Genomic DNA, 22,488 nt, shown 5'->3' with positions numbered 1-22,488 from the left:
AAACCACTAGCAAGCAAGAAGATACTCAGAATCATTTTGATAGTACTTTTTTCCACCAACATTTAAGTACTTTTTTAATTGTAAAATGCTGAAAAGTTATTTTAAAGAGAAGATGAAAATTATCTCCGAGGAGATAACTCAGGAGAAAAAGTTAAGTGCATATGGGCCTTTATGTGCTGTGCAGCAGTGTGATGTGATATTGCATTGTTGCACGCATTTTCTGCAAAAAAAAGGCTATGCTGCCCCTTTCACTGTAGTGAATGGGATCCGCAGCGCAATGCACCGCACGACAACTCAGATGGCATGTGATCACGTGCATTGCATTCTGATTGCTGGTCCACCTGTATTAGCTAGTGTGGTTGAGGCCTAAGGGCTCCTGTAAACAAGTATTTGTATTCACTTGGAGTCTAAATAGCATTTTGGTGATTTACTGAATCAAGCTTATAACCTACATGTAAAACACTTGCAGATCAAAACGATTAATTCGACAACAAAAAAATACAAGAATAGCAGCTCAACTCACACACAAACAATGAATTCACATAACACCAGGGCCGGCCTTAGGTTTCCCAGCGCCCTGAGCGAAACCTGATTTTTGTGCCCCCTTTCAACCTCTTCACGCATGCGCGCACACACACGCACTCACACAAACAAACAGGCCCATATGCAATTCACCTTTTCTCCTGAGATATCTCCTAGGACAGTGGTTAGCAACCTTTTTGACGTTGTGCCACATCATGCCAAATGCTCAGAACTCTGTGACACATCACATATGTATAATAGGAAAAATACTATAAATAACCACGAATGGATGGAAAGAGTGCATTATTCTGAATACACTTAAAAATGAAGGCTAGAACCTTTCAGGAATATTAATAAAAACAATCAGTGGGACAGTTAGCCGCCCCTCCCCCCCCCATTTAGAATGATCGTACAGCACCGACAATTTGCACCACGCGTTTTAGCCGCAGTGCGCCCCCCCCCCCGATCTCATGTGTAGGTGCCCTCAATATAGGTTGCAAGCATAGGTGCACCCAGTATAGTCAGTTGAAGGTCTCCATCGCCCCCATAGGTAGCCAGGCGTAGGTGCCTCCAGTATAGGTAGCCATGTGTTGGTGCTCTCAGTAAAGCTAGCCAGCTATAGGTGCCCCCAGTATAGAAAGTCAGGTGTAGGTGCTCTCAGTATAGGTAACCAGCTATTAAGCGCCCCCTTGGTAGCCGGCACCCTGAGCGACCGCTCTGGTCGCACAGGTCAAAGGCCGGCTAAGCATAACACTTCCCATGATGGTTCTACAACTGGTTACATACATCCATCAATAAAAGGACAAGCCCCAGTGTCAGTGCCGAGGCCAATCTTACTCAGAAGTCTCTAATATGCTACCGGTGGCCATCAAAAAAAAGCACAACAACCAGAGGATGCATAAATGAATGGACAGAAAACTTGAGAGTGAACCTTCCTGAGGCTGCTTACAATGAATCAGGTCCTTTCGGCGCCCGGTGCTCACTAGTGCTATGATGCGCACCCTGTGTATGGGTAATTCAGGGCTCCGGCAACCACCAGACCCTGAATTACATCTCCCTCCGAGTTGCTACAACTCGAAGGGGGGGGGATAGTATTTAACGCCGCTGGGTACTGAGTGGCAGCAAGGTGAGCCTTCATTTGGGTCACCCTGCGTCCAGCTCAAGAGTGTCCGTACAACACGTACGTGCTTACTATGTTAGCAGCCCTAAACTTTGCAGAATGAGGTTAACATCACCATAAGATACATCTGTGTTACTACTGAAACAGAAAAAAAGGTGTTTCATGCTATCATGATAATAATCTACATATGCGTTGCTCACAAGGCTCAGCAGTCCAATGATCTCAGATTAGAAGATGCCAAATCACATAGCTGGTTATTTATAATGGGACTGCAGTACAAGTTAAGTAAAGATGCTGCCTTATATTCACAAAGGGAAATATTTTTTCAGGATCAAACAAAAATCGCACTGTGTATTAGGGGGTGAGTCATTTAAGTTCAGTAAGTGTCCTGGGCATAAATGACAACCCTGGGCATAGAAAGTACCTTGGGCATAAGTTAGAACATCTTACTGCATCTGTGAGTCATAAATATCTATCACATGTGATCAGATGCTATGTCACTCCCATTGTAGATACCATCAAGCTGATAACTACAACGTGAGGAGATGAAGAGTTCAGACAGACGTATACAGAGCACAATTTAAAAAGAATCCAAAGTGGAACGTTACAGTAAAATAAACAAACTTACCGGGAGCAGCCTTCCTCCCTGAGAAGATTGAGCAGCTTCTAGATGTCCGACATCGCTCCACTTGTCCACCGGCCGGCAAGTAGTTTCACTTTTGTGAAAATAAACAAAAATGGTCATGACCCCGGGCTCACAAGCAACACTGAACTCACAGCTTTGTGCTCTCCTCCGAGAGCAGATAGAGGGGGAAAAGGGAGCGGGTGAAAGGCAGGGGAAAGCCAATAGGATGGCCTGAGGGGCAAGGAAGGGGCATTATGCAGGGGTGCCTCTCCTGGTAAGGACACCTCTTCCCCGCTAGGCTTGCAGACAAACTCATTGTCACTAAGATCCAGGGTGGGGGGCTGTGTGGTGGAGGGAGGGAGCAGCTCAGAGGGGACAGAGAGGCATGTCCTTTAGATGGGAACATGCCTCTGTGTGCCATTTGTGCCCATTGTATCCACCTTGGGTACACTTTAAAGGGAATCTGCAGTGAAAATAAACTTGTGATATAATGAGTTGTATGTGTAGTACAGCTAAGAAATAGAACATTAGTAGCACAAATATAAGTCTCATATTGTTTCCAGTACAGGAAGAGTTAAGAAACTTCAGCTGTTATCTATGCATAGGAGCTTCTGTGAGCTCTGCGACTTTAACCATTTGCCGAGCGCCCACTACCAATAGGCGTTGGCAAAGTGGCACCCCCAGGACCGCGTAACGCAAATCGGCGGCGGCACCTGGGGGACTGATTAGCCAGGGATCGCGTGCATCCGCCGGCATTAGGCTCCGCCCACCCGCAACGTCAACCCGCCAGCCATTTAGCAGCGCTGGCGGGTTGTTAACCCTGCGATCGCCGCATACAAAGTGTATAATACACTTTGTAATGTATACCAGGCTGCCAGGCTGTAATGTATACCAGTGTATTATACAGGCTGCCTCCTCCCCTGGTGGTCCCAGTGATCGAGGGACTACCAGGGGAGGGGGCAGCCATTATAGTAAAAACACACACACACTGATCCTGCCCCCCCTGCCCCCTGATCGCCCACAGCACCCCTCAGACCCTCCCTGCACACCCCCTCAGACCCCTGTTTGCACCCAAGCACCCCCCTAATCACCCATCAATCACCCCCTGTCACTATCTGTCAATGCTATGTTTTAGATTAGGTCCTAAACTGCCCCCTGGGGGCTCCTGATCACCCCCTCACACCCTCAGATCCTCCCCAGACCCCCCCCCCCCTGTGTACTGTATACATCTATTTGTCAATCACCTGTCAATCACCCATCAATCACCCCCTGTCACTGCCACCCATCAGATCAGACCCTAACCTGCCCCTTGCCGGCACCTGATCCCCCACCCACACCCTCAGATCGCCCGCAGAGCCGCCCTCAGATCCCCTCCCAAGTGCATTGTTTACATCTGTTCTCCTCTCTTATCACCCACTGATCACCCATCAATCACCCCGTCACTGCTACCCATCAGATCAGACCCTCATCTGCCCCTCGCTGGCACCCAAACACACGCCCACACCCTCAGACCCCCCTGATCACCTCGCCAGTGCACTGCTTGCATCTATTCTCCCCTCTAATCACACCCTGATCACCTATCAATCAACCATCACCCCCTGTCACTGCTACCCATTAGATCAGACCCTAATCTGCCCCTTGCGGGCACCCAATTACTTGCTGTGCATTGCCTGTATGGCAAAATTTCCAGCCTTTTGTGCATCAGACTCATAGAGTGATATAGGTCTGGAGAAACAACTCATCATTTTTAAACACTATCGTTCTTTATTGGGCCCGTTAAGCCTGAGTTATTAAACATGAGCAATATATTCGGATATAAGTATTTATTGGTTAATGTTATAGATCAGCTGTTATATTTAGGTTTTTATTTTTGGTCAAGGAACAGTTCTTAGCAGATTATTATTATTTTTTGTAAATCAGTTTTTATTGATTGAAAGTGGCACATAGCACAGTGCAAGTTATACAAATATTAGCAAGGTTAAAAATAGCAAAGAAGGTAAATGCTATATGTTACAAAAGGGATTCAAAAAATTACAAGGCCAAGCAATGTTATCCAACAGTAAATTAAGCACTGAAAATTTTATAGCAAGAAATACACAGCGCATGAGACTTTTGCACCACACTGAGATTACCAGAAATACAAATTAAGAGCAAGTGTGCACTGAGGGAGTAAGACAGGCATAAAACAGTGGAAGGGGGCCACCAGGACCATGGACCTTATTGCAAAAAATATGTCCAGACTGACCATTGTATGAGACATTTTTTCATTTTGTTTTGTTCAGAGGGGAAAGAACATCATCATCTTCACATCAATAGGAGCATCAACATGATCGTAAAAGTCCTGGAGTGTGGTCCGCCTTCCAGAATTGAGTAGTTAAGCACACTGAGACCATGATACGTTGTAACAGAGTTTTCTTCGCTTGAAGCAGATTCATTTTAATTCTATATACCGTATTTCGCGCCGTATAAGACGCTCCGGAATATAAGACGCACCCAGGTTTAGAGGGCAAAAACCAGAGAAAAAAAAGATATATACTAAACCTGGTGCGTCCATATTCCAGGAGGGTCTTGTACATGTTACCCCTCAAATGGTGTCCTCCTGTGTCCCATTGTCTCCCCATGTGTCCTCTGTGTTCCCAATACCTGCCCCATGTGTCCTCTGTGTCCCTCATACATGCCCCATGTGTCACCCATGCCTGCCCTATGTGTCCCCCATGCATGCCCTATGTGTCCTCTGTGTCCCCCATACCTGCCCCATGTGTCACCCATGCATGCCCCATGTGTCATCTGTGTGTCCCTCATACATGCTCCATGTGCCCTGTGTCACTCATGCCTGCCCTATATGCTTGCCCTATGTGTTCTCTGTGTCCCCCATACCTGTCCCATGTGTCCTCTGTGGCAACCATGCATGTCCCATGTGTCCTCTGTGTGTCCCTCATGCCTACCCCATGTGCTTGTGTCCCCCATGTGTCCTCTGTGTCCCTCATGCCTGCCCCATGTGCCTGTGTCCCCAATGCATGCCTCATAGTTACATAGTTATTTTGGTTAAAAAAAGACATACGTCCATCGAGTTCAACCATGTGTCCCTCATGTGCCTGTGTACCCCATGTGTCCCGTGTCACCCATGCCTGCCGTGTCCTCTGTGTCCCTCATGCCTGCCCCATGTGCCTGTGTCCCCCGCATGTGTGTAAATTGTGGCTGCACCCGACCGTTGCCTCTGCCCGCTCCCCATGCCTGTAATGTGTCGGCGTGTGTAATAAGTTCCCTCCCGCTGTGTGGCTGATCTCTGCGTGCCCCCGCTAGTGTATAATATGCCCGCTCCCCCGCCTGCCTTATCTCCCTCCCCCATGTGGTTGTAGAGATGAGCGTAATGACCTAATTACGATTTTGCGAAATTTCGCGTAATTAGTGTAATTACGATTATGGCCGTAAGTACATAATCGTAATGAAGAAGGATTTCGCGAAATTTCGCGTAAGCGTAATTTTCGCGTAATTTTCGCATTACAGTCGTATCATGCCGTAATTTCGCATTAAACGCTACGGTAATTTCGCGTTCAACCGTAACGCTCCGTATAATATAAAAAAGCCGCCGACTTTAAGGGTTAATAGCAAAGCCCCCTTAAATGCTAAGAGCCTCAAATTTGGAGAATATATTAAGGAGATCAGGAGGAATAAGAGGAAACATTTTTTTTTCAAAAAGACCTTATAGTTTTTGAGAAAATCGATGTTAAAGTTTCAAAGGAAAAATGTAAACATTTAACCACTTCAGCCTACAGCTTCGAAAATCTTATGCATCCAAGCAATGTTCACCTCCCATTCATTCGCTAATAACTTTATCGCTACTTATCAAAATTAATTGATCTATATCTCGTTTTTTCCGCCACTAATTAGGCTTTCTTTAGGTAGTACATTTTGCTAAGAGCCACTTTACTGTAAATACATTTTAACAGGAAGATTAAGATAGAAATGGAAAAAAAAGATTATTTCTCAGTTTTTAGCCATTATAGTTTAAAATTAATACATGCTACAGTAATTAAAACCCATGTATTTTATGTGCCCATTTGTCCCGCTTATTACACCATTTAAATTACGTCCCTATCACAATTTATGGCGCCGATATTTTATTTAGAAATAAAGGTGCATTTTTTCAATTTGCGTCGATCACTATTTACAAGCTTATAATTTTAAAAAATGTAATAAGATACTCTCTTGACATGTATATTTAAAAAGTTCAGACCCTTAGGTAACTATTTATGTAGTTTTTTTTTTTTAATTGTAATTTTTTTTATTATTTTTTTTTAATACAAAAATGTATTTGGGTAATTTTAGTTTGGGAGGTAAATAGCCAATTTTAGATGTAAAATAATGTATTTTTTATTCAATTCAGGTATGTGGGTGCAGTTTACTATTTGGCCACAAGATGGCCACATTCAAAAAGTTCCTAGATGCGAACGATGTCGCATCTAGGAACTAAAATGAAGAGAAGTTGTTTCCTGGGGGCAGAAATACCACGCTCTCTGATGAGAAAGCGTCGGTATTTCTGCCGGGGACTTGGATCGGTGAATGGGAATTATATTCCCATTCACTGATCGGGGGGGCAGCGGGAGGCAGCGGGGGCGCGCGCGGGCGCGCGCCCGATCGCGTGCACCACACGGCTGCAGCACCACTGCCTATCTGGACGGATATATGCGTCCAGATATGGCGAAGTGGTTAAAAACCCGCCGACTTTAACTGTTAATAGCAAAGCCTGCTTAAAGTTTAGGAACACCAAATTCCCAGGGTATATTAAGGGGATCAGTGGGAATAAGAGGAAACATTTTTTTTTCAAAAAGACCTTATAGTTTTTGAGAAAATCGATTTTTAAGTTTCAAGGGCGAAAATGTCTTTTAAATGCGGAAAATGTCAGTTTTTTTTGCACAGGTAACAATAGTGTATTATTTTCATAGATTCCCCCAAGTGGGAAGAGTTTTACTTACTTCGTTCTGAGTGTGGGAAATATAAAAAAAAAACGACGTGGGGTCCCCCCTCCCAGACCTCTTTAACCCCTTGTCCCCCATGCAGGCTGGGATAGCCAGAATGCGGAGCACCGGCCGCGTGGGGCTCCGCACCCTGACTATACCAGCCCGCATGGTCCATGGATTGGGGGGTCTCGGAAGGGAAGGGGCAGCCAAGCTTTCCCCTCCCCCTCCGAGCCCTTGTCCAATCCAAGGACAAGGGGCTCTTCTCCACCTCCGATGGGCAGTGGAGGTGGAGGCGCGATTTCCTGGGGGGGGGGTTCATGGTGGAATCTGGGAGTCCCCTTTAAAAAGGGGTCCCCCAGATGCCCACCCCCCCTCCCAGGAGAAATGAGTATAGAGGTACTTGTACCCCATACCCATTTCCTTTAAGAGTTAAAGTAAATAAACACACAGACACTTAGAAAAAGTATTTTAATTGAACAAAAAACATAACCACGAAAAAAGTCCTTTAATATTCTTAATTAACCATTAATACTTACCTGTCCCTTTAAATAAATGATCCCTCGCAATATCCTCGGAAATGTTCTATCAGTTACAATGTAACAAAGTTATTACAATGTAACAACTTTGTTACATTGTAACTACGCCGCACCCGACGCCACTCGCCGCTCAGCCGCCGCATACGCGTCCGTGCAGGACGCTAAGTCCCCGCAGCTCCCGCTGCTCCCGCTGTGGGTGACATGTGGGTGACATGTGGGAGAGGCGGGGAGGGCAGCGGAGCCGGCGGGGACTTAGCGTCCTGCACGGACCCGACAGAGCTCTGAGCTATATAGCTCAGAGCTCTGAGAAGCATCTTTGTATTTGGGCTCCAAGGAGCCCCATTGGTCCTTAGCAGACCAATGGGGTTCCTTCAAATCAGAAGGAACCCCATTGGTCTGCTAAGGACCAATGGGGCTCCTTGGAGCCCAAATACAAAGATGCTTTCGAGAGCTCTGAGCTATAGCTCAGAGCTCTGTCGGGTCCTGCAGCGCAGACGCGGCGGCGGCGGCGGCGGTGAGTGACGTCGGGTGCGGCGTAGTTACAATGTAACAAAGTTGTTACATTGTAATAACTTTGTTACATTGTAACTGATAGAACATTTCCGAGGATATTGCGTGGGATCATTTATTTAAAGGGACAGGTAAGTATTAATGGTTAATTAAGAATATTAAAGGACTTTTTTCGTGGTTATGTTTTTTGTTCAATTAAAATACTTTTTCTATGTGTTTGTGTGTTTATTTACTTTTAACTCTTAAAGGAAATGGGTAAGGGGTACAAGTACCTCTATACTCATTTCTCCTGGGAGGGGGGGTGGGCATCTGGGGGACCCCTTTTTAAAGGGGACTCCCAGATTCCACCATGAACCCCCCCCCCCAGGAAATCGCGGCCTCCACCTCCACCGCCCATCGGAGGTGGAGAAGAGCCCCTTGTCCTTGGATTGGACAAGGGCTCGGAGGGGGAGGGGAAAGCTTGGCTGCCCCTCCCCTTCCGAGACCCCCCAATCCATGGACCATGCGGGCTGGTATAGTCAGGGTGCGGAGCCCCACGCGGCCGGTGCTCCGCATTCTGGCTATCCCAGCCTGCATGGGGGACAAGGGGTTAAAGAGGTCTGGGAGGGGGGACCCCACGTCGTTTTTTTTTTATATTTCCCACACTCAGAACGAAGTAAGTAAAACTCTTCCCACTTGGGGGAATCTATGAAAATAATACACTATTGTTACCTGTGCAAAAAAAACTGACATTTTCCGCATTTAAAAGACATTTTTGCCCTTGAAACTTAAAAATCGATTTTCTCAAAAACTATAAGGTCTTTTTGAAAAAAATTTTTTTCCTCTTATTCCCACTGATCCCCTTAATATACCCTAGGAATTTGGTGTTCCTAAACTTTAAGCAGGCTTTGCTATTAACCGTTAAAGTCGGCGGGTTTTCAAATGTATACATTTTTACTTTGAAACTTTAACATAGATTTTCTCAAAAACTATAAGGTCTTTTTGAAAAAAAACGCGAAATTTCGCGTTGAAAATTACGCTTACGGTATTTTCAATTACGATTTTAATGGCAATTTCGCTACGCTAATTTCGCATCGTAATCGCAAATTTCGCATGCGTAATTATAGTAATGCGAAATTACGAAAATTTCAGCTCAACTCTATGTGGTTGCTGGCCCCCCCGGGTGTTAATCTGCAGCGGCTTACCTCTCCGCCATGCCCGCAAGGATTGGAGACCTTCTTCACAGCCGCGCATCTCGCTCTAGTGATCGGCATGTGATAATGACGCAATCACCACATGCCAATCACTAGAGCGAGATGCGCGGCTGTGAAGAAGGTCTCCAATCCTCGCGGGCATGGCGGAGAGGTAAGCCGCTGCAGATTAACACCCGGGGGGGCCAGCAACCACATGGGGGAGGGAGATAAGGCAGGCGGGGGAGCGGGCATATTAAACACTAGCGGGGGCACGCAGAGATGAGCCACACAGCGGGAGGGAACTTATTACACACGCCGACACATTACAGGCATGGGGAGCGGGCAGAGGCAACGGTCGGGTGCAGCCACACAGGCAGGGAATTTCCGACGTGGCGGCGGTCCGCGGTCCGTATCGGCGGGCGTTTCTAAGTCGGGAATTCCCTGCCTTTGCCGTATAAGATGCAGGGACTTTTTCCCCCTATTTTTTGGGGAGAAAAAGTGTGTCTTATACGGCGAAAAATACGGTAATATCATTTAACCATACTACAGAATTGGCTTGTGGTTATGCTATTTTATAGCAAGAAACTTTATAAAGGAGGAAGGTGGCCAGTAGATATTGAGATTGGCCCGCAACTAGGTCCCAGTGTTACATTTCCACCCACTTTGTGTTTGAGTTTGACACCACTGATCTAAGGTCAGAGAGGGTTTTGTTTTTACCCTCTGAGATAAAATTGACCACAGCTTGCCATGAGATTTTCCTCTCTCTTTCTCTGGATCGGAACTGGATTTATAGGATGATATGAAACACAAATCTTTTTTTCAATGTATGTAGCACTGCAGTTTTCTTTCAGAAGGATTTTCTTCCAGCCTAGTAGTGGTGGACCATTTGATAAAGATGGCCCACCTGTTCCCAGTGAAGGGTAACCTAATAGTGAAGACTACTGCCCAGACTTTCTTGAGAGAGACTTAAGTTTTATGGGGTCCCATCAGACATAGCCTCAATAGGGTTCAATTCACATCCAAGTTCTATCAAGAAGTCTCCAAAATAGGGATACATTTTTTTTGTCTTCTGGCTATCACACACAGTCAAATAGGCAAATATAAATTACCAATTAAACCCTGGACAATGTATAAACTTTTTCCTTTGAGTTTCACAAGATGATCGGACATCTCGGTTACCCATTGAGTTTGCCTATAATAATGCTATTAATTCTTCCACAGTGTGCAAACTTTGGTTCTCACTCGTCTGCTATACCCATTCTAAACTTGAATTCCTCAGTTCCTGAAGTCCAAGAAAATTCACAATTCTCCTAAATAGGGATGCTCATTCGGATTCTCCGGAAATGCAATTTCCGAAATTCCGATCGGAAATTGCATTTCCGCATCGGAATGCGGAAATCGGTAATGCAAGTGCTGTAGGCGGATTTCCGCAGGAAATCGCGGAAGTTTCCGCTGGAAATCGCGGAAATTCTATCCGACTTTAACATCGATTTTCTCAAAAACTTTAAGGTCTTTTTGAAAACTTGTTTTGCATCTTGTTCAGAAGATTCTGTTTAATAAACCCTGAAAATTTGGTGTGTCTAGGTCTTAACCTCCCTGGCGTTCTATTAAAAATTGCCAGGGAGGCTGCGGGAGGGTTTTTTTTTTATTAAAAAAAACCTATTTCATGTAGCCAATAGTGTTGGGCGAACAGTGTTCGCCACTGTTCGGGTTCTGCAGAACATCACCCTGTTCGGGTGATGTTCGCGTTCGGCCGAACACCTGGTGGTGTTCGGCCAAACTGTTCGGGTTCGCCCGAACGGCTCATTGCCTGGCCGAACAGGGCCCTGTTCGCCCGAATACTGCCCCCTATGGGGTCGCAGGCATAAGGGGGGAGCATGCCCCGATCGCGGGGGGGGGGGGGGGGTCGGAAATTCCCCCCACCCCCTCCGCTAGCGCTCCCCCCTCTGCCCGCTTCCCCATTCAAAAGTTAGGAAGTGAAACTGTACCTGTGCGGTAGTGGGTGGCTGGCAGTGGGCGGCACTATGGAGTGACTGAGGAGGAGGAGGAGTCCGGAGAGTGACGCGTTGAGGGAGGCCGGGCAGCGGGCGGTTCAGCAGTAGTACGGTACTACTGCTGATCCGCCCACTGCCCGGCCTCCCTCAACGCGTCACTCTCCGGACTCCTCCTCCTCCTCAGTCACTCCATAGTGCCGCCCACTGCCAGCCACCCACTACCGCACAGGTACAGTTTCACTTCCTAACTTTTGAATGGGGAAGCGGGCAGAGGGGGGAGCGCTAGCGGAGGGGGTGGGGGGAATTTCCGACCCCCCCCGCGATCGGGGCATGCTCCCCCCTTATGCCTGCGACCCCATAGGGCCCCCAAAAGCGGGATGTTCGGGGAGTTCGGGGTTCGGCCCGAACATGCCGAACATTGCGGCCATGTTCGGCGAACTTTCCCGAACCCGAACATCCAGGTGTTCGCCCAACACTAGCAGCCAACTGAAAGTTGGCTGCATGAAAGCCCACTAGATGGCGCTCCGGAGGCGTTCTTCCGATCGCCTCCGGCGCCCAGAATAAACAAGGAAGGCCGCAATGAGCGGCCTTCCTTGTTTTGCTTCCCTCGTCGCCATAGCGACGAGCGGAGTGACGTCATGGACGTCAGCCGACGTCCTGACGTCAGCCGCCTCCGATCCAGCCCTTAGAGCTGGCCGGAACTATTTTTTCTGGCTGCGCAGGGCTCGGGCGGCTGGGGGGACCCTCTTTCGCCGCTGCTCGCGGCGGCGATCAGGCAGCACACGCGGCTGGCAAAGTGCCGGCTGCGTGTGCTGCTTTTTATTTGGTGCAAATCGGCCCAGCAGGGCCTGAGCGGCGACCTCCGGCGGTAATGGACGTGTGTACTCGTCCATACCGCCAAGGAGGTTAAGGCGGCTTTGCTATTAACCGCTAAAGTCGGCGAATTTTTACAGATCTATATAGTTTCTGTCTCCTATCTTGTCATAGAAAAATGAATTAAATGAAGAATTTAAATTGAAAGATCTTGTATAGCAGAAAAAAGGGGAAAGAACTGTGCAGCATCTGATCAAATGGTAGAGGTTTGACCCTGAATAGAAATCCTGGGAGCCCTCCAAGAACATCCATGCTCCCAATTAGGGCTGATCGGAACAGCTGAATTCCGATTTCGTCGAAATTTCGTGTACCGTCATAAACAAAATGGCTGCTGGGGAATCCCTGTTCCCCGGAGGCCACCTCAGAGTGTCAGAATACGCGTTATTCCGCATGAATGGGTGGGTCCAGGGGATTAGGGAACCTCCTGCTCTGGTCACCTGGACCCACCATCTATGTGAAAAATCACTGGTTTCGCCACTCTAGTGTGGCCCCCAGCGATCGGGGATTTCCCAGTGGCCATTTTGATTGCATCACTGTTTGCCGAAATTTCTTGTTTTAAAGGCAACATTTTCGTGTTCTCAGCCTCTGCTATACAGATGCAGAGGCTGACTGTGACCATTCAGTGGTGGGAGTTCGTCAGTGTGGGAGGGAGGTGGGATGTCATAAGAGGATACTGGCGTGGGACCACTCCTGAGGTTACTGGCGTGAGATTATCCCAAGGTAAGTATCCCTGGTTAATTTAGAACAATAAAGGACTTTTTTCGTTGTGTTTTTATTTCTTTTTTTAACTCTGCTGAAATGGGTAAGGGGTACCGTGTACCCCTAAACTCATTTCTCCTGGGGAGGGGGCGGCTTCCGGGGTCCGCTTGTTAAAGGGGCTCCCCGGATGGCACCATGAACCCCCAGGACGTCGGCGGCCCCCACCTCCTCCTGTGGCACCGGAGGTGGGGAAGAGCCCCTTGTCCATGGATTGGACAAGGGCTCTGGGGGAGAGGGGGAGGTTGGCCGCCGCTCTCCTCCAGAGCCCCCCCATACCATGGACCATGTGGGCTGGTATAGCTCAGGGTGCGAAGCCCCACGTGGCCGGGACTCCGCATTCTGGCTATCCCAGCCTGCATGGGGGACAAGGGGTTAAGGAGGCTTGGGAGGGGGGATCCCACGCTGTCTGTTTTCATGAAATGTATACAATATGTATACAGAACTCGGAATGCAGTAACCTGTTCTGCAGCAGTGTCATTTTACACAGTTTAAAAAACATTTTTCCTATGAAATTTAAAATCGATTTTTTCAAAAACTATAAGGTCTTTTCACAATTTTTTTTTTTACCATGTTCCTACTCATCTGCTTAACATACATGCCAAATTTGGTGATGATAGCATGTAAGGGGGCTTTACAATTAACCATGGAATTTAGCACTATTGACTTCAATGTAAACGCGAATTCGGTACTCGGAATTGCCGAATTTTTGGGTTTCGAGAGCTTACTCGGAACTGCCAAATTCCGATGGCAAACTCGAAATTCGGAATCCGAGAGCTCAGCCCTACTCCCAATCTAGCCAAAAAGCAAACAGTGAGATTTTAACCATATGGAAGGGAGGTTGTGCAAATGAAATAAAAACCGAGAGGAACATGGGAAAGGAGTGACATCACAATCAGAATCAGAATCAATTTATTTCGCCAAGTACAGCAGTTGCCGCACCCGGAATTATTTGTGGTACACATTGGCATAGAGCATAGTGCAAGAACAACAACATCAGAACATAACTAGCAGGTAGCAATACAGAAATGCATTGAAGAACAGATGCAGGCATTGAAAACATAGTAGTGCAAGTACGTGTGCAAAATGAACAGACGTAGAACGTAGCATGTGGGTGGAGATGGCCATCCCATGCAGGCCAAGATCAAGTAGCCATGTTGAGGGACAGGTTTGCACAGAGCAGTGGCGTAGCAATAGGGGGTGCAGAGGTTGCAACCGCATCAGGGCCCTTGGGCCAGAGGGGCCCTGAAGGGCCCACCCTTAACCGCAGTATTAGCTCTTCATTAGTCATGTGCTGTTAATTTTCAGTTCTATAGATGCATTGAATAGTAGTGATCATTAACATACTGTTCCCAGTCCCCTTTTGCACCTATGACACTGTGGTTGTCCTTGATTGGTTTTGGTGTGCCGTATCAATTGTTATGTATAGAGTGCTTGGGGGGCCCCCAATATAAAACTTGCACTGGGTCCCACAGCTTCTTAGCTATGCCACTGGCATAGAGCTTAACACTGGGAAATACTCCACTATATTAACTCATATAAGAGCACAGTCAGCACTGTAATAATGCTAAATAGAGTTTAAGCATTGTACACATGCTAGATGGTTAATGGCCTAGATGGCCAGTTGGGGTCACTCCCAGCTAGAATCTAGTAAGAGTATAACACCCCCCAAACCTTTCAATGCACTGGTAGTTGATTACCTGGTGGATCAACATGCCTAAATGCATGCTAAGGCCATTGATCTCCTACTCATCCTGCCCACTCCAAGTTGTGCATGTGCACCTCAACATCGTCCTTCCTCTTCTCTGCATGGCAACAGCATGCATCAATAGCCTGCAGGATAATGGGACAGTACATGTACTTGTATATAAGGCTTTTGTTTAGAAAGTTGAACCCTCTATAGTGTCACTTACATTTGCAGTATATAGATGCAGGCTGAAGAGGCTGCTTTTTATCATCAAAACTGGAGTTACTACCCTCCCAACCCCCCTATAATAAATTAAATCGGGCGTGAAATTCACCAAGCAATTTTCTCTTGCTCTATACTGAGCAAAACACCCCTGAGCTGATCAGGAACCTTACACAGCACTAATCAGATTCAGAAGGCTAATAATTAGCAGTATACATGTCAGTCTGACAAATTAGTCCGCTGTCAGGTAATTAATCAATAGTTTGCAAACCTGGTCAGACCTGTGCAAAGTTCTGGTTCCACCTAAGAAAATTCTGCTTCCTGTTGAGTCTAAAGTGGGATTTTGGCAATAATCTCTAGCTATCAGTGGCTGACTGCTGGCTCACACTTTGTCAATACAAAATAATCCCTCTTTCCTCTCATGGGCATGTAGGAGAGAGCTTGCCTTGCCAGATGAAGTCATGCCTACCCACTGGATAACAGCCTATCATGAGGCATGGCTTCAGACCACCTGGAAGTAGACATGGTCAATGAAATACTAACTGAATGCAAGTTGGAATTAGTACAGTCAATTGCACTTCCAGACATTTTGATTGGCTCAATTCCAAGCTACGTGCAGTTTTTCACAGAGCCTGCATACACTGCATTTGCTTTGATTAAGTAATTGGTGAGGACTTCTGGATCTGGCACCTGCATGGAAGAGCAGAGATAGAGGCGCTCCTCCACCAGACCTGTCAATAATGGACAGTAAGTCCTCAAACACCCAGTGCGCAGATTTACTGGGTGGCCCACACTCGCTTGACATCTAGGCAAAATGAATGGAAGGATTTCTCACCAGATGTTGGAACAAAGATAGATCCGCCACAGGTCCAACTCCCTCAAAGATGGTGCCCACCAGAAAATCATTGACACAGAGCTCATGAACAAAGGCTGTTGAGTGTGAGTGAGAATCTGGTAGTGCTGATGATGGGGGTGATAAGCTCCAGCATGCGATTAACTAGAAGACACTTGCACGGGAAGTAGCCAAAACAGTGGGGCCAGACTTGATAGAAACAGTGGAGGTGGCGGTCACAAGATCACTGTCCTCCATTAGGAAGCAGCTACAGACTCATGCCACCAGACTTGATGAGGCTGAAACACCCATCTTGGGCTGTGATAGTAGCCAGGACAAGCATGAATCTAAGGTGTCTGAGCTGGACCTTCAAAATAAGACAACCTAGAAAATAGGTCTCATTGAAATGACCTCATAATCATAGGCCTGACAGAAAGCTACAAGGATGGTGATCAGATTTCCACTCTTTTTGTGAGAGGGAGCTTTCCAAATTACTGGGGAATGGGGGATAGATGCAGGTTGTAATGTGGAGAGAACACGCTGAGAAGGATCATTGAGACCAGCAGCCAAGAATGTTAAAGTCTAGATATTTGGACTATACCAATAAAATGAGAATAATAAGCTTGTTAAAAGCACATAAAGCCATACTTTTGTTTGGAAAAGAGAAGCTCAAATTCGGATCTTCAATAATAATTCAGCAGAAATCACTAAACAACTGTAAGCATTTAAAGTGACCATGAAGAGAGACTGAGACAAAAAGTTAGATACTAACTAATTTAGAGAAAAGGCTCTGGATTTCATAGAGCCTTCTCCTTCCTCTTTAAGTCCCGTCATTTCAGCACTGTATTGAAGCTTTTTGACCTTCAGGTCAAATAGCTCTTTGGGACTCTTCGGGAAGGCTTCTGAAGTACTTGTGTCCCCAAGTACTTCTGAAGATGAGTAGCTCCATACTGAGCAAGCACACTCGTTCATGCGCAGTAAGAAGCTGGCCATCTTTGGAAACACTCTGAGGCGCAAGTGCTTCCGAAGGCTCCTGAGGTGTCTCAAAGGAACTAAATTTTAACGCGGGACAGCGCTGGAACTAATGAAGAGGGGACTAGAGATGGCCCGAATGGTTCGCCGGCGAAGCAGTTCACGCGAACTTCGGTAGTTCGCGTTTACGGTGAACCGCGAACTATATGCGAGTTCGACCTGCCCCCTATACTACATCATTAGGCTCAATTTTGACACTCTACATCACAGTCAGCAGACACATGGTAGCCAATCAGGCTACACTCCCTCCTGGAGCCCCCCCCCCCCCTTTATAAAAGGCAGGCAGCGTCGGCCATTTCCCTCACTCGTGTGGCTGAAGTAATTAGAGAAGCGAGAGTTGCTGCAGAGACATAGGAAAAGCTTAGTTAGGCTCTTGTTAGGCTTGTTAACTTGCTCCTTGCTGATACTAATTGCTAAAAAAAACACCCCTCAACAGCTCTTTTGAGAGCTAATGTTGTTCTTGTGATCTATTTTTTTTCTGTGTGTCCCACTGACACTTGCATATACAGCACTGTCAGTCAGTCGCAGCTGGCCCTTGGCCCCTTGCTAATTCCTACTGTGCCACTGCCAGACCCAGCACATTCAGTGCCTACCTTTTTACTGCACGTGTGTGACAGGCAGCTGCACATTTGTAATACCAATCACTGCATAACTGTTCATGTTTACTGCACCTGCGTGGACAGAAGCATGCAGTGTTATATACCAGTCATTGCACCTGTTCACGGTACCTGTGTGTGTGACAGCTGCACATTTGTAATACCAATCACTGCATACCTGTTCATGTTTACTGCACCTGCGTGACAGAAGCATGCAGTGTTATTCACCAGTCACTGCACCTGTTCACGGTACCTGTGTGTGTGACAGCTGCACATTGTATTGTGTAATACCAGTCCGTGCATACCTGTAACTGCACCTGTGACTGACCGCACATTGTATTATATACCAGCAGTCACTGCATACCTTTTACTGCACCTGTGTAAGCGCATATTGTTGTACCAGCAGTCACCTTTTTACTGCACCTGTGTAACCGCACATCATATTAGTCAAGTCAGTGCATACCTTTCACTTCATCCCCCCAATATGGACAAAACTAGCGGCAGAGCCAGAGGCAGGTCACCCAGAAGGTCTGTTCGAGGTCGCACTGTCGTGATTTTGTGTGGTCCTCGTCGACCAAAGTACAGTGTTCAGAAGAAGGCACATGCCATCAACCCCCAATATTGTCAGGACGTAGTTGACTATTTAACACACAACACCTCGTCTTCCTCAGCTTCCGCACGGAAGCGTGACATATCTTCCTCCTCCTGCTCTGATTCTGGCACCCCACTTAATACTCCGTTGACAGCCATCACCAAAGTGCCATCATCCCAGAGCTCAGTGGAGTTTACATTTTTTGCGTGTCTGCCTCAGATGAGAACAATGCCATCTGTACTCTCTGCCACCGAAAATTGAGCCGTGGAAAGACTGAGACCCACGTAGGGACAACTACCTTACAAATGCACATGATTACAAAGCACAAACTGCAATGGGATGACCACCTGAGGAAAGCACACAAAAACAAAGCCACACACCGCAGTGTAAGATAACATTATGCAATTATGTCTCAAAAAAGGTGATACCCAAACTGTACCGTGATGTTGAAAGGCAAGTGGTGTTGTCTCTGGCACACAGCGTTGGGTCAAGGGTCCATCTGACCATGGATGCCTGGTCGGCAAAGCACACTCAGGCCTGCCCGAAGACAGTCCCCACACACAGCATCTCTGCCTGCATGCCGTGTGACTGCCTGCCCCAAAACTAAGTCGGTCCCCACACAGCATCTCTACCTGCAGGACGCTTGACTGCCTTCTCCGCCACCACCAACAGGGTTTAGGACTCCAGGTGGATTCCTGAATTTTTAAGCCCACTGCTAGCAGCGCCTGCTATAATAAATTTTCTGGTGCGTGTACATGCCTGTCTAATTTTTCTGGCTGCACTGCGCCTGCAACAACAAAACAAAAGGCATGTACATGTGTCAATTCCCCTTTGGGATCGTTACCTTGCCACGGTGAAGGGGCTTGCTTATCACAATGAAGCAATGACCGCCAGCTATATGAGTGTCTCGGGTGGGGTGAAGGGGGGGTGAGGGGGGGACACACACTCAAGATAATAAGGTCATTGCTTCATTGTGGACAGACCAAATTCGATCAGCTGGACAGTCACTGTGGTTCTGTCATTAAGCTACTTCAGCCCGGCGACCATATGGGCTTGAAAACCGATATCGCCTGCACTCTCGCAGTGGTGCGCACCAGTCCAGCACGGCTGTTATTACACAAACAGCTGTTTGCGGTGCGTTACACAGTGAGTTTGGTCTGTCAGTGTGAAGCAGTACACTAATTACACTACCTGATTGATGTATACACATGCAAGATGTTTTAAAGCACATTAGGCCTCCAATTTAGCATGCAATGTGATTTATGCCCTTAAAACATTGCTGTGCGTAAAATTCTGATTTTTCCCTGGGACTTTTGCCGTGTATCCCTCTCCGCCATGCCCCCCTCCAGGTGTTAGACCCCTTGAAACATCTTTTCCATCACTTTTGTGGCCAGCATAAATGTTTCTAGTTTTCAAAGATCGTCTCCCCATTGAAGTCTATTGCGGTTCGCGAACCTAAAATCGGAGGTTCGAGCCATCTCTAGAGGTGACTAGGAAGGCACTATGGGACTCACAGCCTTCCCTCTAATTATGTGAGTATGTAACTTTTTGTTTAAATCTTTCTTCAGGTTTGCTTTAAGGCTTTAAGCCAACAATTACTATACTTGTGAATAGGGGGATTCAATTTGCATTGATTTCCTCAGCATCTTAAAGGTTACAAGATTATCAAGGTAAAGAGCATTACTTCAAAGACCCAGACCAGCTGTGCGAAATATTCAAAGCACATGTGTTTTGCTGATCACAAGGGCACCGTAATTAAGACCACATTCACCTTCACGCTGATCCGTCCCTCGCCATCCTCTTCCGCCTCCTCGTTCCTCTGCAATCTGCTCCAGTGAATTTGGGAGTGGGGGCTTATTGCGAATGCGTGGCCATGCGCATGCCTCAACACTCCCGTTGCGGGGAGAATTCTGCACCTGCACAATACTACTGCACAGGCTCAGAATGCTCCCGGCTACGGGAGCGCAACAGGGGAGCGCGGCCGTACTGCACCTTTCACCAACTGGCCCCCTGGCCAAATTACCGGACCAGATTGAGGAGGAATGAGGCGGCAGAGGAGGATGGCGATCAGCATAAAGGGGTCTAGAGGAAGCCCCAGGTATCTATAAACTGCTTTTATCTCACTTACACTTTAACTGTCCCTATGCATATGGCGTACATACTAAGCCGCCAAAAATTTGGGCACAGGGTGAAGCCGAAAAATGGCTAACCCTGCTCCTGCAAAAGTTCCGGCAAAAGTTCCGGCGGCATTAAATACTGTTCCCCCTCCAGCTCACCGTTTATAGTGGGGAAATACATAAATCTGCTACCAGCTATTGCGCTGTTTTTATCGTCATTTGGTCTCCGTCTTTTGACGGCACCCAAATTACTGTTTGAGCACCGCGTCAGCCATAATTCCTATTACACCCTATGGCGGCACCGACTGCTCCAAATTCTCCAGTGCTATTTTTACTTGCTTCACCTCAGAGGAGCTCACAATCTAATCCCTACCATAGTCATATGTCTATGGGTGTATTGTGTAGTGCATGTATCATAGTCTAGGGGCAATTTTCGTGAATCGACCTCTAGGTCCGGAAACATATCCGTGGCTCCGTTTTTCAGCTAGGATCAAAACCAGAGCTGCGGATAGCAATGTTAAAAATAGCAGTCGTCTTCACCCAAGAATAAAAAAAGGATCCGTCTGCTTTTGCGGGGACCCATTTTCAAAACCTGAACAGACAGTCCGGATTTGCTGCATTTTCACTGACCCCGGATAACCGGAGGGGTAGTGAAAAGCAATGGAAAAACGGATCCCCCCTACACAGGCAGTTTTGGACACAGAAACGGATCCGTTTCTGTGTCACAGCCTGAGGGTGAGAGGGGGCCGCCATGCTGGACGGGTATAGCAGGCAGGACGGGGGTGGAAGTGGTGAGGGGTAATGCTACCCCTCCAGCTAGTTTCACATTTAAAAATTGTTTAAAATCAATATAATGTAGTAGGCGGAGAGCAGGGAATTTACTTCCTTGCGTCCCACCACTGCCGCGTCACTTCCTGTAATGCCGTCCTCTGATGTTCATTGGACGGCATTGCAGTAAGTGACGCAGCGAGCGGTGGAGCGGAAGGAAGTAAGTTTGCTGCTCGCCGCCTGCTACATTATATTGATTTAAAATGATTTTTAAATGTGAAACTAGCTGGAGGGGGAGCGGGGACCCAGGTGTGGGAGGGGGGGAGATGACCCCCCTCCCCACTGCTGCCCCCTTCCTGCCTGCTCTACCCCTTCAACATGGCGGCCCCCCCCACCCACGGCTAGGGCTGGGGGCGTTTCCACAGACTGGAAACCTCCTTGCAAAAAAAAGCCATTTCTGTCAAAACAGAGAGAGAAAAAAAAATTGTCTACAAAAATGGATCCGTTTTGTTTTAAACGGATCCGTTCTGCAGGGGACAAGTGTAGACCTAGCGAGCATACTTTCAATTGTACTGTATGCATTGCATCGCACTTCTATCGCACAATGCAACTTTTCTGTATTGTTTTGTTCTTATGGCAACACAACAAGCATAGTGTGAAAGCAGCCTAAAAGGCACATTAAAAAAGCATACACTGTCTCAGGGTCAATTGTCAGGTCTGACTAACAATGCTAGTTTTGCAAATAACCTCTAAGCCCAGGAGGGTTAATTAGTACCATAACCTCACTAATGTGAAGGAAACAGTGAGTTACATGAACTTGTTGCTGGATCCTTTGGGCAGGTATAGAAAAACACTTAAGTCACTTATTCATGCCTGTCACTTGTAACCATGCATGATGCAGGCACAGCCATAGAGATCAGAGCATGTATGGGGCTTGATTCACAAAACGGTGCTAACTGTTAGCATGGCTTTTCGTGCATTTTAGTGTTTTCACGTGAAAAAAAACTATTTTTATGTGCATAAATTTGCGTTCGTGGGATAACACAAATTTATCGTGTGAATGTTAGCACCGTTGTGTGAATCAAGCCCATTGATTGAGTTGTGTGTGAGTTATGGTATACATACTTTATGGTGCACATTTTCAGTGCATAGAAAATTCAGTTCCACTCTGTGAGCAGCACATCCACTCCGTCACCTAGGAAAGAAGAATAAATCATGTGTGTGTTATCTCAGAGAGAAGAGAGGAATGCAGCCCCCCTTCCCATCCACATACACGTATACACAGGAATTGCCCATCGTGCTGTCTGCTTCCCTGCGGGCTCCCAGCCCTGTCCCGTTATACTCATTGCAGAACAATCAGCATTGCAGGCGGTGCATTACGTCTGATGCCCGGCTTGCTCACACAGCCCAGAGGACTTTGCCCTTCCTTGCACAGAAGTGAGTCAGACACAGAAAGGAGGGAGCACTGAGACTGAATCAAAAAGTTTATTTATGAAACTGGATGTGGCCACACCTTCTGGCTGGGCACACCTTCATGCTCTCCAGCAGGGAGGGGACAGGTGCAGAGTGTAAT

The 22,488-nt window shown here is 47.1% G+C and overlaps 1 long non-coding RNA gene across 1 annotated transcript; it reads right to left on the bottom strand.

The window, feature by feature from the left end:
• Positions 1–2,287: 2,287 nt before the first annotated feature.
• On the bottom strand, positions 2,288–22,349 carry LOC137517711 (uncharacterized). The gene is made up of 3 exons (XR_011020633.1): positions 22,189–22,349; positions 22,041–22,110; positions 2,288–2,358 (listed from the first exon to the last, which is right to left on the bottom strand). It is a non-coding gene; the product is annotated as an uncharacterized lncRNA (long non-coding RNA).
• Between the last annotated feature and the right edge of the window lie 139 nt (positions 22,350–22,488).

This window comes from Hyperolius riggenbachi, chromosome 5 (assembly GCF_040937935.1).
Source record: "Hyperolius riggenbachi isolate aHypRig1 chromosome 5, aHypRig1.pri, whole genome shotgun sequence".
Taxonomy (NCBI): Eukaryota; Metazoa; Chordata; class Amphibia; order Anura; family Hyperoliidae; genus Hyperolius; species Hyperolius riggenbachi.
The sequence above is the reverse complement of the archived record's forward strand: the minus strand, read 5'-3'. Positions and strand labels throughout refer to the sequence as shown.